Genomic DNA, 15441 nt, shown 5'->3' with positions numbered 1-15441 from the left:
AAACAGAGGAGAGGTGCTGGGGACAGGAGCTGAGCAAATGTTGTTCTAGGACAGCCATAAAAATGTTGGAATATTTTGGGCCCATGCAGGTGCCCATAGCAGTGGGCAGATTTCCAGATTGGAAATAGTTGTGGGTGAGGACAAAGACACATAACTCAGCCATCAGATGTGCCACGGTATTATGGGGTATAGCGTTCCTGACAGCTTGTAGTCCATCCTCATGTGGAATACTGGTGTAAAGAGCTTCGACATCTATGGTGGCCAGGACAGTGCCTTCATGATTCCTTATGTTCTATCGTTTCCTCAGGAAGTCAGTGATGTTGCAGAAATAGCTAGGAGTGCTGGTAGCATGGGGTTTGAGGAGAGGGTCGACATAACAGGACAGTCTTGCTGTAACAATGCCTGAGACAAGATGTCTGGTGTTTCCAGGTTTATGGATCTTGGGAAGAAGAGAGAATACTCCTGATCAGAGCTCTGGCGTATGGAGATACACATTTCATAGAGCTGGAAGGGACCTCGGGAGGCCATTGACTCCAGTCCCCTGCCCTCCTGTCAGGACTCAGCACCAGCCCTGACAGATTTTTTTTTTAAATCTATTTGCCCCAGACCCCTAAATGGCCTCCTCAAGGATTGAATTTACACCCCGGGTTTAGCAGACCAATGCTTGATGTCTATGTGGATTTATGGTAGCAGGGAGTTTCTTGAGCAGCTGGTGTCATTTCTTTTGGTATTCCTCCATGGAATCAGAGGACAGAGGCCTGTAAATGTTGGTGAGTTGCCTGGCAGTCTCCTGTTCGTAATCTGACCTATTCGTGACGACTACAGCACCCCCTTTGTCAGCCTCTTGGATTATAATGTCAGATCTGTTTTGAGGCTGTGGATAGCATTGCGTTCTGCACAGCTGAAGTTATGTGGCACATGATGTTGTTTGTTCACAATGTCAGTCTGGGTACGTTAGCATTGCTGGCTCAAACTGGTGACCTAGAAGTAAACAGCTCCCCAGGCCCTTGCCTAGCCTTTCATGCCAACCCAAAGTGCCTTGGGGTAGTGCCCTCTTCAGGAGCTAAACACCAAGAGCCTGAGTCACGGAAGCAATGGGACTCTTTCAGTTGAGTTTAGCTAGTATTAGGGCAAAGGGGGTGTGCTGAGTTTGCCTTGTAGTCCCCTTCCCTACCAGTAAGGCCAAACCAGAGACACAGCAATGAGTCAACGAACACAACAGCAACACAAAGCAGGCTTTACCCGCACAAACCGACAAAGAATCTCAAGCTTCACCAACTTTATAAACATAAAAGACAGGCAAAAGCATCTGTTAGAAGCAACCCCGAACCCTGTCACATTTTGCACTGTAACACGAACCTGATCTGACATTGCATCAAGCCCTGGATACACAGCTCAGATAAATCTTTCATTGCTAAAACTCATTGTCCCAACCTGAAGCACGTGGTGATACTAGCGCAGCTCACCTGCCTGCACTTCCCCTGTAGGGCTCTGTCCTTTAAAACATTCTTGATGGAGTTAGCATCCTAATTCAGTGGTTTTCTTTCTTTCCACAGAGGAAAGGTTGTCACATTTTGTCTTCATAAAGAAATTAGCAGACATCTGACCTACATACAGTGCACAGATGGGAGTCGTCCTTCAGGGGGCTGCACAAAATTTGTGCGTCCCAAAATTAAATGCTGCTTCCCCGCCTGTTGGAAGCGCGTGAGCCGCTAAAATTTATTTTATGAACCCTTTAACGAAAGCCAACCTGAGACTCCATCCCACTGCACTCCCCATCTTTTTGTTCACATTCCCACTTCATTTGCACAAATACCTGGAGCGGAGCTTCTATTTCGGTACATACAAACATTCATGTGTAAATGACAGGCAGAAGCGAGAACATTTGCATTGCTTGGGCACCATATTGGGTTCAGTTATAGTGTCAGACTACAACAACAGCAAATGGATAGTGAAGTCTGTGCTATCGCCGGTGACCTGACATCTCCCTCTTTCCTCCTCTGTCAGGAGATTTTTAGGATCCATTTATATAGTTGAACAAAATGCTCCTTCTTCTGCCAAAGACAAGTGAAGATGTTTTGAATGTACTAAAAAATTCCTCAGCCTGCTCATGTCTGAAAGTGCACCATCTTGCCTTGAAATTCAGCTTGTTCCATCACTGTTCCTGTTTATAAGGGCTTAATCATGCAGTCAGGGACCAGGAAGCACATTATGTGACCTGGGTGACCATACACGGGCCGACTACCAAATTCTGAACAACAGAGTATCCTGAGGAGCCAAAAGAGAACCCAACAGGTCCAAAACCTTTTAATTAACCCTATTTGTACAATTCAGAATAACCACCCATTTAGTAAATATTAGGAGCACAAAAAGAACAAGGAATGAACTCTCCACTGACCTACAGATTATGCAAACAAGTTATTTATGCTACAGGAGCACCTAAACGCTCCAGATAAGTTCAGGGCCTGTGATGCAAGGGACTGTACAGAACACATAATAAGAGTCGGTCTCAGAAATCTTATAAGCTAAATAGATAAAAATGTGGAAGGGGAAACTGAGGCACAAAGATGAAATGTCATGCCTCAGGTCACACAGCATGTCACTGGAAGAACCAGGCACAGAACCCAACTCCCATGAGTTCCAGTTAGGCATCCTATTTGCAAGACACCATTAAAAAACAAAGCAAAACAAAAAACAACCACATCTCTTCGGAAATAAAGGAGACTTCTGAGGAGCCACAGCAATGCAAACAAGCCAATGTGTTTGCATTCCTTGTGTCTACTAGTCTACTTGCTAGAGAAACACCCATTTCAGCTGCAAGAACGCTTTTGAGTAGCAATAGAAGAGGAAGCTTGGGCACAGGAAAAATTAAACATCTGATTTTTCCATTTCCAAACTCAAAACTAAGTTTTAAAAAAACCACACCATTTGGAAGCAGCGTGCTTTCCTCACTGCAGTCAGCGACAGAGGGCGTCTCTCCATCACTGTTCGTTTGTTCACATAGAGATACAAGTCTCCATCAAGCAAGCTAACAGCATCCCAGTGCACCAGAAGTGCTGAAAAAGCTTCTGCAGACATTTTCTTAAGTGACGTTTATTTGTACCAGCATTTTATTGTAAATACACAACACATTTGCTGCAATTGCTCAAATTTCCCTATTTGCATCACTGATCCAGCAACATTTCAGATTTGTAGAGCCACATGCCAAACCGAGAAGAACATTCCTCTTTTTTCCCTGCCCTAAGCTGCTGTGTAATGCTGCATGCATTAGTAAAGATAACTGAGTTTGACTCCACAGCAGTAGGCTGCATTTTTGGCATTGCACATAGCAATCTGATTGCATGCATAGTTTGTTCATCGCAAGCCTGCTAGATGAGAAGCATTGTGTAACTACAAGACATTATCCCATCACAATGGTAGGAAGGATTGCCTGATCATTAAGACACTGGAACAGGAGACATGGGCCAGATCCTAGGATAGCTACAGGCTTCCTGAGCGACCATTGGCAAGTCACTTAACCCACTAAGGTTATGTCTACACAGCAAAGAAAACCTAGCACTGGCCTGTGTCAGCTGACTTGTACTCCTATTGCTTTGGCTGTGGGGCTGTTCACCTGCCACACGGACTTCTGGGCTTGGGCTGCAGCCCGGACTCTGGGACTTTCCCACCTCCAAAACTCCAGATGACACCTACACAGCTGTGAAACAGCACCGCAGCTTGAGTTCAAGTCAGCTGGCCTGGGTCAGCCATAGGAGGCTAGATGCCGTGTAGACTAGAGCCTTAGTTTACTACACATAAAACGAGGCTTATATATGCCTATGGCTCAGGAGTAGGGGGTTAAACAACCACTCTTTAGCAGGTGTTGAGTGCTGTATTCTTTTCCTCTTACATGTGAGCAGCTTGTTAGACACACCTGCTAGAATGCCACCAGCCAGACATTGGTGAAATTCTGAACTAGAGAAGGTGATGCAATTAAAAATAAGGAACGATATTAAGAGTATGTAAACATTCTTCAACTAGCCTTCATTTACCATTCAGCTGATTCACTCTACTCTCTCGCTTGGAGTCTTTCAGCTGGATAATTCCCTGTATGTTTTCAGAGGTAGAGTAGTTCTTGTCTCATACATGCAAGACTGGTAAACTGAGACATACTGCAAGGGAACAAACACTGGCAAGTATCTCAATAATGAAGTCAGCGATGCACTCCATGATCACTGCTTAGAAATCACATTTCAATTAATGGCACTCTCTTTCTTCATAGCATGTACTAAGGACTAGAATTAGAAAATACAGCTGCATACACAAGGTAGCAGCCAGAAAGACAATGTCAGGGACTGGCTTTGTAATGCTTGTGCCAAGTTAGACTGCAGCTTCTGGGCTTTACTCCCTTGAATTGGTCATATTCACAGCCTACCCTCGGTACAATGGCGTGATGCCACTCTACTGGCTTATTCTGTAGAATATATACAGAAATTATGCCTTGTAGCCTTTACACACACAGAGGTTCGCCATTGCATGTTCTCGAAGATGTTCTCAAGGGGGGAAATGGAAGAGAGATGATGCAATTCCCCTCTACCGCCCACACCCCTATTAAAGTGAGGTGCTAACATTTACTGGTACTGGGAATCAGACTCATCTACAGCATTCCTTGGATTGCAAAATGTTCCTCCATTGTGTGCTCACTCTTACATCACACAGAAAAAACAAAGTCTCAGCTGTCATAATATGGGAAGAGCTATAGAGCCACCTGCAAAGCCCTTGGAGTTGCATTTTTTTATCATGAAAGCAAATGGCACTTTGATGCCTCATTTCTTTGTTTTCATCACACCCCGGTTTATCTTTGGGCCCAAAGCCCGGCTGTGTAAGGAAAGCCTTGGAGGGCATTGCAGAGGAGGTTTTCAAGCCAAGAGCAGGAGTGAAGGCTGCCCTTGATTTATGCTTCAGATGAAAAAGCTCCACCACCTGTGAGTATACAAAGCCTGTTCATTTTGGAAGAGAGGTAATTTAAGGTCCATTTTGTAACATTTGCTGACAGAACAAAGGGGAAAGACTACAAGAGATGATCAATGCTTAGCCCTGTCTTCAAAGTGATTTGATTAGCTGCAAAAAATAACAAGTAACCAGGGCCTGCATAAAAGCTGACAAAGGAATTGAGTTTGTTCCTAAGCAAATATTCTCTGGCTAACGGCTGGGCTCAGAAAGGTCCCACTTCTTTGAGGAGAGGCAAGAGTTCTCCCACTCTTATACCGGGGAGGCAAGACACCAGCTTTAATACCTTTCATGGAACTATTCCCTTGAAAAGCCCATAAACCAATAGCAAGAAGTGTTTTCTTTTTTTTTTTTAAATTTGGTAAAAAACTCAATAATTAATGAGCTGCAATACATGTGAATGAGAGCTTGTCCTTCATAAATAACATCAAATCATACTTTCTGTAACCCTTATTTTAGAACAATACACACACATGATTTTAATACAGTATTTGTTTACTGCAGCACATTCACAAACTTTTTACCTATTCTATTTCCCCACACTTTACACGTGTGGGTTTGTATCACTATCTTCCTGTCTTTTACTCATGAACCCTCTCTCTCTCTGCAGGATAATAGATTCTGAACAATTTCATTTTTTGTTTTTGAAATCATTGTACGGTTGCTCTGATACTTAGATAAAGCACTCTTTTATATATTCACCATCTCTGAACGGCTTGCCTCATGTCACAATCTCGAGTTGCCACAAAACTAGCCACAGTTTTGCAACTTGGTGAGGTCACCCATTTGGCGAAAGTGTTCCTGCTTTGAGTAGCAGCTCCTCTGGAGCTTTTTTTCTGGCATCTCCAGCTGGATACCGTTCAGCAAAAATAGTGTGTTTTTTGGGAAAAAGCCTCTCAGGGTTACATAGTTTGTTGCTTGTGAATTTCTCATTGCAAATGAGACAAAGGGAGCCCAGCCGAACTCGATATAAATGCGAAGGATCAGGACCATTCAGTTTTAAATTCTGTTTTCAGCTTTGATTTTTCTGTTTTTTTGAAGCCATTCCAACCCCACTTTAATTCTGCCAGTTTTACTTCACATTTGATTTCCGTTTTCTTTCTTAAAATGCATGTTTCCCTTCACAGCAGGAATGCCGCAAGCTTCCTCTTTTCAAAATCAAGACTTTATTAGCCACACGATCAACACACAGACACAGTATCATACCCCACAATTCACTACACATACTACATTAGGAGTTACCCAATATTTTGAGATCACATATTATTTGCTATTTAGATATGAACTGCAGATTGTTGGGCTTTTAGACATTCACTGTTTATTGAAAATAATCAGGAGAGTTTGTTTGTTTTTTTAACTTTGCAATTATGGCCCTGGGAGCCACAAAGAGATCCTTAAAGCACCACATGCAGCTCAGAAGCCCACAGGTTGCAGATCTCTGCCATAAACCTTCTGTCCCTTGCTACAAGTGGGAGCAGCTCTGCTTCTAGAAGGGAATAAGCCACAGCTTGTTAATACATATACCTGAAGAGAAAATAGTATTTACACCACATTCAAATTACTGAAAAACATCTTTGTTTGCTTCACCAGAGCCTGTCATTCCCATTTAAGAGGCAAACCAATTCAAAGCACAGTACTTTTGATGTTGCTTTCAGTGCTAGTGATTCTTCATGTGCTTTTGATGTTGAACAACAGAATATTCAAATCGTACCAAATTCTTTTGGCGGAATTTTACCATCACATGCTCCTCTCAGCTATTTCTTGAATTCAGTTAATACAGAGACAATTACATGGAGATAAAGGGAGGGTATAGGTGTATGAATGTATATAGACTGATGTACAGGATAAGGCGGCCTCTTTGATCAAGGATCATTGAAAAAAGCAGCAGCTCTAGGGCTTAGTTTCAGGACTTAGGGGAGTGATTTATAGAGCACAGGAAACTGCCCATGTAGATCTCTTGGCAGGATCAGACCCTTAGACTTCATTGCAGGTGCTGATAGCCTTCACACCAGCTGACTTCTAGACTGGACCATATGTTCTAGCAAAACCTTCAATGCTCTCTTACATGTTACTGCTACTTGTGTCAGTTTCAGCTCAACAACATGAGTACGGGGTTCCAAAATCAGATCCTAAGTTCCAATAGCATGACCCATGGTACAAATATAGTTTAACTTAACTCATGAAGAATTACTGGAGTTGTGCAATAACCACAACAGTTTTGTGTTCCTTTTATAACATGCTCTGCCACAATCTAACAGTCACAAGCATATACTGTCTTGTAACCAAACTCAACCTTATGCAGACACAATGACACCTGTCTGAGACAGCCGTCCGAAGCGTGGTCTCCTGCACGGACATTAGCATTCAGGTTAAGCAGCACTGGCAGCTCTGGAATACCCTTCTAGGAAAGATTTCTAAGATTCCCATCCACTCCGTGCCATCCCCAAAAAAGCCATCACTTCTGAAGCCGCTCCACTATGCATCGGGACATCCTGGTTAGAAACTAATTCACCTCATGCCCCTAGGCTTCCACAGGAGGCAATCCTTCCTAATAGCTCAGCCTCAGTCTCCCACAACCTCCTGTCTTCTTGCTTGGGCTATTATAATTAGGTCTACTATGAAGACTGGAAAGTCCAGGTTGAGTGGTGGAGCTCACATGAACACATCAAACCCTAGCTGCAAATCAACTGCCCGCTGAAAGCCAAGGAACTGGTTGCTGTACACACAGGCCATTGAGGGCTAACTACACATCCCTTTAGGACTGCTCCAACACAGGGCATGATCTGTGCATCTTTGGAACGCAAGAACTTGACACACAAAAGGAAAGCTTGGCTCAATTTTCTCAGTCCTGGCTCTGTGCCTCTGGAATTCATTCCCTGTGGAAACGTAACTGAGCACAGAATTACGTGGAGATGAACTTTTCTGTCCAGAGCATTCCAAATCCACAGTTCTGAAAGGGTAGCAAACCTGAAGTCAGTGAGCAACTCTGGGAGTTAGGCTTCTCTTAGCTAGATCAAGAATGTCTCTTCTAAAATCCATACACCCTGGCCTCTAGAAACCAAGATGATGGGCCCTAGTACCAGCTTCCATCCTGGCTTCCCCATGCTAGAAGGCATGGGCCTGGCTCTAAAGACTTGGGTAGGTACAACTCTTTTTTTTTTTTTTTTAAAAAAAAAGAATAAAACCCCCAAATTCTGACTGGATGTGTCTGGCTTCATATACATAGCTGGTGCCCATCACCATTGTATCTACTGATGCTGAAATGTACTCTTGCGCAGGAAGTTTCACTATTCACCCTCATGTCCAGGCTTCATTCTTTTACTGAAAGGTAGGATCCCACTTGGAAGGATTTGATGGGTCTTTCCTTAATATAAAAAATGGCACGGTGTATAGGCTGTACGTAGCTAGCATTTGGGGTTTGAGGGTGAAACGGCTGGAGCGGAATTTGCTAGTACCCTCCCTCTTGTTCATTTCTCCTTCTTAGAGCTGACTGTAGCAGTGACTCAAAAGAGCCGTGCTATTCATTGTACCAAAGGGTAGTACAGAGCCCAAGCTGTCCACTGGGGAAAGCATCTGAATGGTGAAGCAGCACCGCCCTCCACTTCTCATCTCCTGTGGCACCAGCACATACCAAGTTGATGGTGCAGATTTCAATATGAGATGATTTGTATTACACAGGAAGAGATGAACATAGCTCAAAGATTCCTCTGCCGCTTAGCTTGCTCTTGTTTTCTAAAAAACAAAGTGCCATTTGCTTTCCTTTGGTTTTAAATAATGATGTATTTTTAAAGAAAAGGTGTCTACAAATGCAATGTCTCTGGTAAACCTTTCCAACAGCAAAGGACAGAGACACCAGGGAACAGGGACAGGTTATGGCACTGGGAAAACTGGGTTCTAAAACCTCAGGTTTCTAAAACGGGGTTCTACGTTTATAGCCCTTGGCTCCTCTCTCAGGCTCAACGCAGAACTAATCCCTTTAACGTCAGAGCAGAATGGCTTCTTGGGTCTTGCTCACAACACTTTTGTTAACAGCAGTTATTCATTTGAGCCCTGTGCAGACCGAAACTTCAGTGCAAAGATTCTGGACTGAAAGACAAGTGTGCTCATAAGCTCCGTAATGAAGACCCTGGTCATTTTGAGTCTGCATGGCAGAATTTGAGGCTGAGCCTTCTCTGTCTATAAAACTCTTGTTTGGGCCAAATCTGACTCCCGAGACCCTGAATGGATTGTCACCCTAATAAACTTCCCCCCTCTGTTCAAGCAGGACTATTTATCGTGAAAAAAAATACGAACAGCTAAGAAAGAGCAACTACCTTGGAGAATGAGTTTGTCTTAGAATTTGACCTCTGAAGCATCATAACCACTTCCATAATTTCACTAACGAGGTGGCTTTGAAAGGTTGTATTTATGCCCCTTTAACATTATCACAACTTACCTAATATTGCTCTTCCAAAGAATGGGCGTCTGGGCTCCTTGAAGCAGCAACCTGTCCCCAGCTTTCACCCCATTATTAAAATTGAAACTGTCATCTCCGATGTGCTTAGTACTTGACTTTTAATAAAAGATAGGTAATTCCTCTCCTCCATCAGCGAGATCTTACAGAGCCCAGACTCAGCTTTACAGTCTTCATATACATGGCCTAATCACCATCCCCAGAACCTGACCCAAAACTGATGGAAGTCAATAGAAAGAGTCCCATTCACTTGAACAGCCTCAGGATTCTGCCCACCAACTAGCAGCAACAGAATACCAGCAACAACTGGTTTCACCTGCTGCATGCAGCTTAAGATATAAGAAAGGCTTGTGAATCTGTAATAAAGTTGAAAGTTTCCTTGCAATTGGCCTGTATGTTTACCATTTACAGAGGAACAGAGGGTTACCTAGATTGTGCACAGCAAACAATCCTCCTCCATCCTACTTTGTATCATCATAGTCTGTTGCTGGAAGATCTGTGTCCTATCCTAACCGGTACCTCACCTGCAAAGCCATAATCTTATGTTCACATGTCAAAGTCTATAAATGCCAGAAACTGCCTCTTAAGTAAGCCTCTGCACTTGTCACCTTAATCTCACCTTTTGTAAAGTCTACAATTCAGTTTACATCAGCAGTGCAGCTAGCAGAAAACTGACCCTCTAATTCAAGCTGAACTTCTGAGTCAGAAGACCTAGATCAGTAGAGGGCAACCTTCAGTCCATCAGGGTTCTATGTGTGGCCCACAAGACATTTTGTTTTCTGTTGCCCATGATCCCACTGGTCACTATCCGCATAGTATTTTTCCTAGTAATATTACTAAAGTGACATGGACTTAGAGCAAGGGCGCATGAAGTGAGCTGTGTGCTGATTGCACATAATATTGACTGTGAGAGCCGTGAGCTCCCTCTGCATTCAAAGCACTGCTATGGTTCAGTCAGCACATCCTGCAGATTCTAGGTATGCAAGCACACTTAGCAAAGCTACCTATTCTAGGAGATGGTCTTGGTTACAACAATCTCATGGACCACTGAGCTGAAGGAGGGCCAGTCATGTGGCTCAATATTAGCCTAGGTTGTCTTCTCTGAATAAATTGGTCCTGGGGGTGGGGGAGAGGGAGCATGGAAGGGCAGATGGCATTGTTTGAAGTGTCTAAGGAACAATGCTTCTTTCTTGTGCAACAGCAAAATCAACTTAATCAAAAATGACAACTTCTGAAAACCTTCTCTGGATTCAGCCCTTGCATTTTTCTAGGCCAGCGTGACAACAAAAGCTTTGGTTGTCTTCTTAAAATGCAATGGCCTCAGGCATCCTGAAGAGTGACATAACTATGCTCTGAAAAATGCTTATTTGCTTTCAGATTCTCCTAAGAGAGTCCCTTTACTATTCAGCTTGATTCAGACCGGTCTGTATTCTACCAAATAACCTTCCACTATGAGTAGAGAAAAGTACTGAAAAATCTGTGAAAAGCACAGATTTAGGATATTTTAACTACCTCATTAAAACTTTATAGTTATAAGAAAATAGCTTGTTATTTGCTCGAAGCATTTTTCCTTTTCCCCCGTAGTATGTTTTATGAATTTATAAGCCATTTGCAGTGACATTTAATCCTCAAGTTAGCTCTGCTCATCTAATTATTTCAGGCTTTTCTTTTCCCGCCCCCCAGCACGTACTTCTTCCTAGACATTGCCATCATTACTACTACTTAGTTTTAAAATCAGTGTCTTCAGAATAGCTTTCAATACAACTGAAACCTAAACACACAGGTTTAATTCAGAGACAGGTTCTTTTTGTGTTTCTCCAAATAACAGAATGCTGTCCTGTGCAGGGTTGGGGTACATAAGGGAATGACTTAGCAAGTGGGGGAAAGAAAGGGATTTGGATCTCTTCAACCATCTTCAAAGAGGCATAACTAATGCTTCAGAAAATTCAACAGTAGCTTTAGTGTACCAAGGAGCTGCTGAGATTTGTACATCCAGAGGCCAATTCCCTTGCCTAGATATACAATTCTACGCCTGAAAGTTCCTGGTGCAGCCAGCAACACAAACCAAAGGAAGTTCTACTGCTTTTATTTAATAATTTGATGCACGGGTAACTAACAGGCCTCTTGCTGCCCAGAAGGTTTTCAACTTTTATTTTTGGAGAGACTGAGTATTATTTCACAATCCTTCCCTTATAATCTGAAAGGAAAACTCCCTTCCAAAAATCAATGTGTATTATCTGTTTTTTCCAAAGGAAGTGGTTCTTAAAAGACATACCTTCTTGACTTTGCCACTCTCTTAAAACTCTTCGGCAACCTTATCTTGACAGTTAGGCCACAGTAGAGGCAATAAGATCTAAATAAATACCTGACTTACAATATCTGGCTTATGAAGAAAGAGCTCAGGTTCAAACAAGCCAATACCGCTGCCAATACTAAAAAAAAAAGGTTAACAAATATTCTAGGACTATGAGGAATAATCTTTGGGACAAGTGGTCTTCAGAAGTCAGTTGGCTGTAAGAAATTCTAAAGAGTTTTTGGTTTTGGTTTTTCTTCTTGCATATCTTTGGTTCAACAGTTTTGGTTAAACAATATGCATGTCTTCTCCCACTTCCAAGAGGTGAAGGACAAGTCTCAGTTTAAAAAACAAGATGCGATAAATTTTACATAGCTTTGATGCTCCTTCTGCACCTGCTGTCTTTGGTTCATGGATATGAAGCTTTTTCCTAAATAAAAAGAGACCCACATCTCAAGAAACAGCAAAATGAGGTGATGCAAAAAAAAAAAAAAAAAAAAACAGCTGAAATTGCCCCTGACCCACCAGAAGTGACAGATGTTATCACCATAGATGTAATCAACAACAGAGGAAGATGGGCTAGACTTGAGAGATTTGCCTTCTTAGCAAATGCAGGTGGCAGCTCAAGCCCAGCTCTCTCCCTTTCAGGCCCCCCACCTCCATTGTTACGCAGATAAGCATCAGAGAGGTAGCCGAGTTAGCCTGTATTTTCAAAAACAACAAGAAGTCCTGAGGCACCTTATAGACTAACAGATATTTTGAAGCATAAGCTTTTTTGGGCAAAGACCTGCTTCATCTGTTAGTCTCTGAGGTCCCACAGGACTTCTAGTTGTTTTTGAAGATGTCTCTCATATCAGCTCCCTCTTGGGCACCACTCATTGACACTGGGTATTGATTAGCATGCTGATGGCACCTGCTCACAGAAGGGAAGTCAAAACTAACCTCTTTAATATGAAACAGGAGCAGCCCCAGAGGCTGTCAAATGCAGCCTTAGAGTTCAAGTTCAGAGGAGGGCGACAGATACAGTAGTGACAACATGTCGGCTCCAACTATTGTATGTTAGGAAACAACTGTTTAAAAACTAAGTGTTTTAACAATAACAGGCAAGAGAGTCACTGCAAGCTCTCCATTTCTTACAAAGAAGTACTTTTGATCAGGGGTGGTTCAAGCTGACATGATATGTGATTAGTGCATTCAGTCTATTCAGTCAGCACAAAGCATCTCAAATAAGTTCCAAAGGGCACAATAGCAATCTTAGTCTGCAAGCTCCCAGGGCTTAAATTTAATTTTACAAGAGCGATAAGATAACCTGTTATTTCACTACCACTGTTCCAAGCAGAACCCCCGACTGCAATAATGGATAGAAGCGTTCTTTCGAACATAGCACATAACCAGCAAATCCAGCATCAAAGACACCCAACAAAAACAGAGGCACACCTGGGTCTTTATACCTCCAGAGGTAAAGCACTGAGACACAACTGTCGTCATCTAATCAGAACTGGTTTATTGTTTCCCTTATTGTGGACTAAGGCAGAAAAGGTTTTATCTGGCGCTTTGCCAGTGAAACTCATTCAAGTCAATGGGTGTTTTGTCATTGACTTCAGAGGGGCCAGGATTTCAGCCAGTTTCTGAAACATGAACGTTTCTTATCCTTCAGCCTACTGCTGTTGACGCCTCTGTCCTCTTTCCAACTTCCTGTTCTCCCCACATGACTGGACAGATGAAAAAACGAGTCAATTTCAAACTCCCAAGAAAATCACCTCCAAAACAACAGCTAAAAAGTGGGTGGCGAAAGTTTTCATTCTCACCACATCTGCATTTAAAAAAAATCTTTCAAGAAAACGAAATGTATTTTTGCAAGACCCAAAACTCTAATATCCCAAAAAAAAAGGGGGGGTAGGAGGCACAAAAATGTAAAAGTTAAGGGAAAGCAAGAAACCACAGGGCGCATTCAAACATTTGCACGTGCAACAAGAGGGAGAAGTGTCTTTGGGAAGAGAGCTGCGCTCCCAGCAAACAAACGCACCTTCAAAACAGACTCTGGAAAAAGAAGGAGCTTGCTGAGCTCTTCAAAAGGAAAATAAAGGAGGATGAACGGCGGGGGGTGGGGGGGAACGAGCGGATGCCCAGGAAGGCGAGTTGAGCTGCTCAGCCCCACGCTGCCAGGGGCGGGCAGAGAGAGAGAAAGGGTGGGGACTACAAGAAAAACATCCCCTAAAGGCGCATCGAGATGATTAAAACAAGAAGTGATAAGAAGAAAGAGAAGGGGGGGGGCAGCCCAAGAAGAAGGAAGAAAAATACTCACCGAGCAAGAAAATGCCAGCCGTAAAAATGCCCCAGAAGCAGAAGTGAGCGAGAAGGGGGAGGAGGAAAGAGAGCCAGCCCCGCGCCCAGCCCCGGCCCCGGCCCCGGCTGCCCCGCCAGCCAGCGCCCGGCCGCCACTCTGGGGAGCAGCGCAGCGAAGTGACAGCAGCAGCGCTCAGCCCGGCAGCCGAGCGCCCTCCCTCCCAGCGGCGCGTACCATTACCGCAGCCAGGCGGGGGGGAAGAGAGCGCTCCCCTCCCGCGCTCTGCACAGCAGCCCGTGGGGGCGCGGCCGGGACAGGCGGGACGCGGCTTGCGCGGGCCCAGGGAGGGGTCGGAACGCCCCGCCTGCGGGCGAGGGGAGGCTCTCGTCCCCCGGGCTGCTGATGGGAAAGGCCGGCTCCGGCCAATGCGGGCAGGCGGGGGTGGGGTCTGAGTGGTGCTGAAGCACCTGGGGCGGGTCCGGGCCAGGGGGCACCGCAGGGCTGGGGCTACCGGGCAGGATGCTGCGGGGGCCAGGCTGGGGCTCTGCCCGGCCCCAGCCCTGCTCTCAGATAAGGGCGCACAGCGGCAGATGTCCGCAAAGGGTGAAAAAGCCCAATTACAGAGCCTGGCACGGTGACAAGTGTCAGAGGGGCAGCCCTGTTAGTCCCTATCTGCAAAAACAACGAGAAGTGGTGGGACACCTTATAGACGAACCGATTTTTTGGAGCACAAGCGCTCGTGGGCAAAGACCCGCTTCCTCAGATGCATGACCAAGTGGGTTTTGCCCACGAAGCTTGTGTGCCAAAAAAATCGGTTAGCCTATAAAAATAGCGAGCAGTTTTGTGGCACCTTATCGACTAACTGATATTTTGGAGCATAAGCTTTGGTGGGCATAGACCCGCTCGTGAAAATTTATGGCCCACAATATCAGTGCCACGGGACTTCTTGTTGTTTTCACACTTAAAGAATTATCTCTCGGCAGGGGATGTTTTTTCTCAGGCCTCTCCGCTTGTGCCTTGACTCGTGAAGGGAGGAGTGCGGGTTTCTGTTTAAAATGACTCTGGGTAACATAATGGGAGCTGCAGGCAGGTCCATGGGCAGGAGTTTCCATGGGAGAAAGGGGCCTTTTTGGTAAGCACGGACAACATGTTTTTAAATATAAAGAAGTTCAAAAGGGTCCTATATGGAGCGAGCATAAGAGAGGTTAAGGGTCAAATGTCATTATACTGGAAGTGTATATGGTAAGAAAGGTTTTACAGCAAACACCTTCTGAGATCTTACAATATTGTAAGTAGAAAAACAATATTCCAAAAACATTCCAGTCTTCTGAGGGTGAGACCTGAGCCAAAACCATCTACTCCCTGAGCACCCATGTTCTCCCCTCGCAGTGCTACCCCTTTGCAGCAGCTCTCTCCATG

The 15441-nt window shown here is 44.3% G+C and overlaps 1 protein-coding gene across 4 annotated transcripts in view; it reads right to left on the bottom strand.

Annotated features, from left to right (window-relative positions):
* Positions 1-14183, bottom strand: part of RALY (RALY heterogeneous nuclear ribonucleoprotein) — a 229400-nt gene extending 215217 nt beyond the window's left edge. For 2 of the 4 annotated variants that reach the window (XM_075011548.1, XM_075011551.1), the window contains exon 1: positions 14041-14183. The gene's annotated coding sequence lies outside the window, so the exon portion shown is untranslated. Of the gene's footprint in view, positions 1-11717; positions 12166-14040 lie in introns of all 4 variants that reach the window. The other 2 variants (XM_075011549.1, XM_075011550.1) reach the window with 2 other exon arrangements.
* Between the last annotated feature and the right edge of the window lie 1258 nt (positions 14184-15441).

This window comes from Carettochelys insculpta, chromosome 17, assembly GCF_033958435.1.
Source record: "Carettochelys insculpta isolate YL-2023 chromosome 17, ASM3395843v1, whole genome shotgun sequence".
In the NCBI taxonomy this organism is placed as follows: domain Eukaryota; kingdom Metazoa; phylum Chordata; order Testudines; family Carettochelyidae; genus Carettochelys; species Carettochelys insculpta.
Note: the sequence above shows the minus strand (reverse complement) of the source record. Positions and strands in the feature narration are given on the sequence as shown.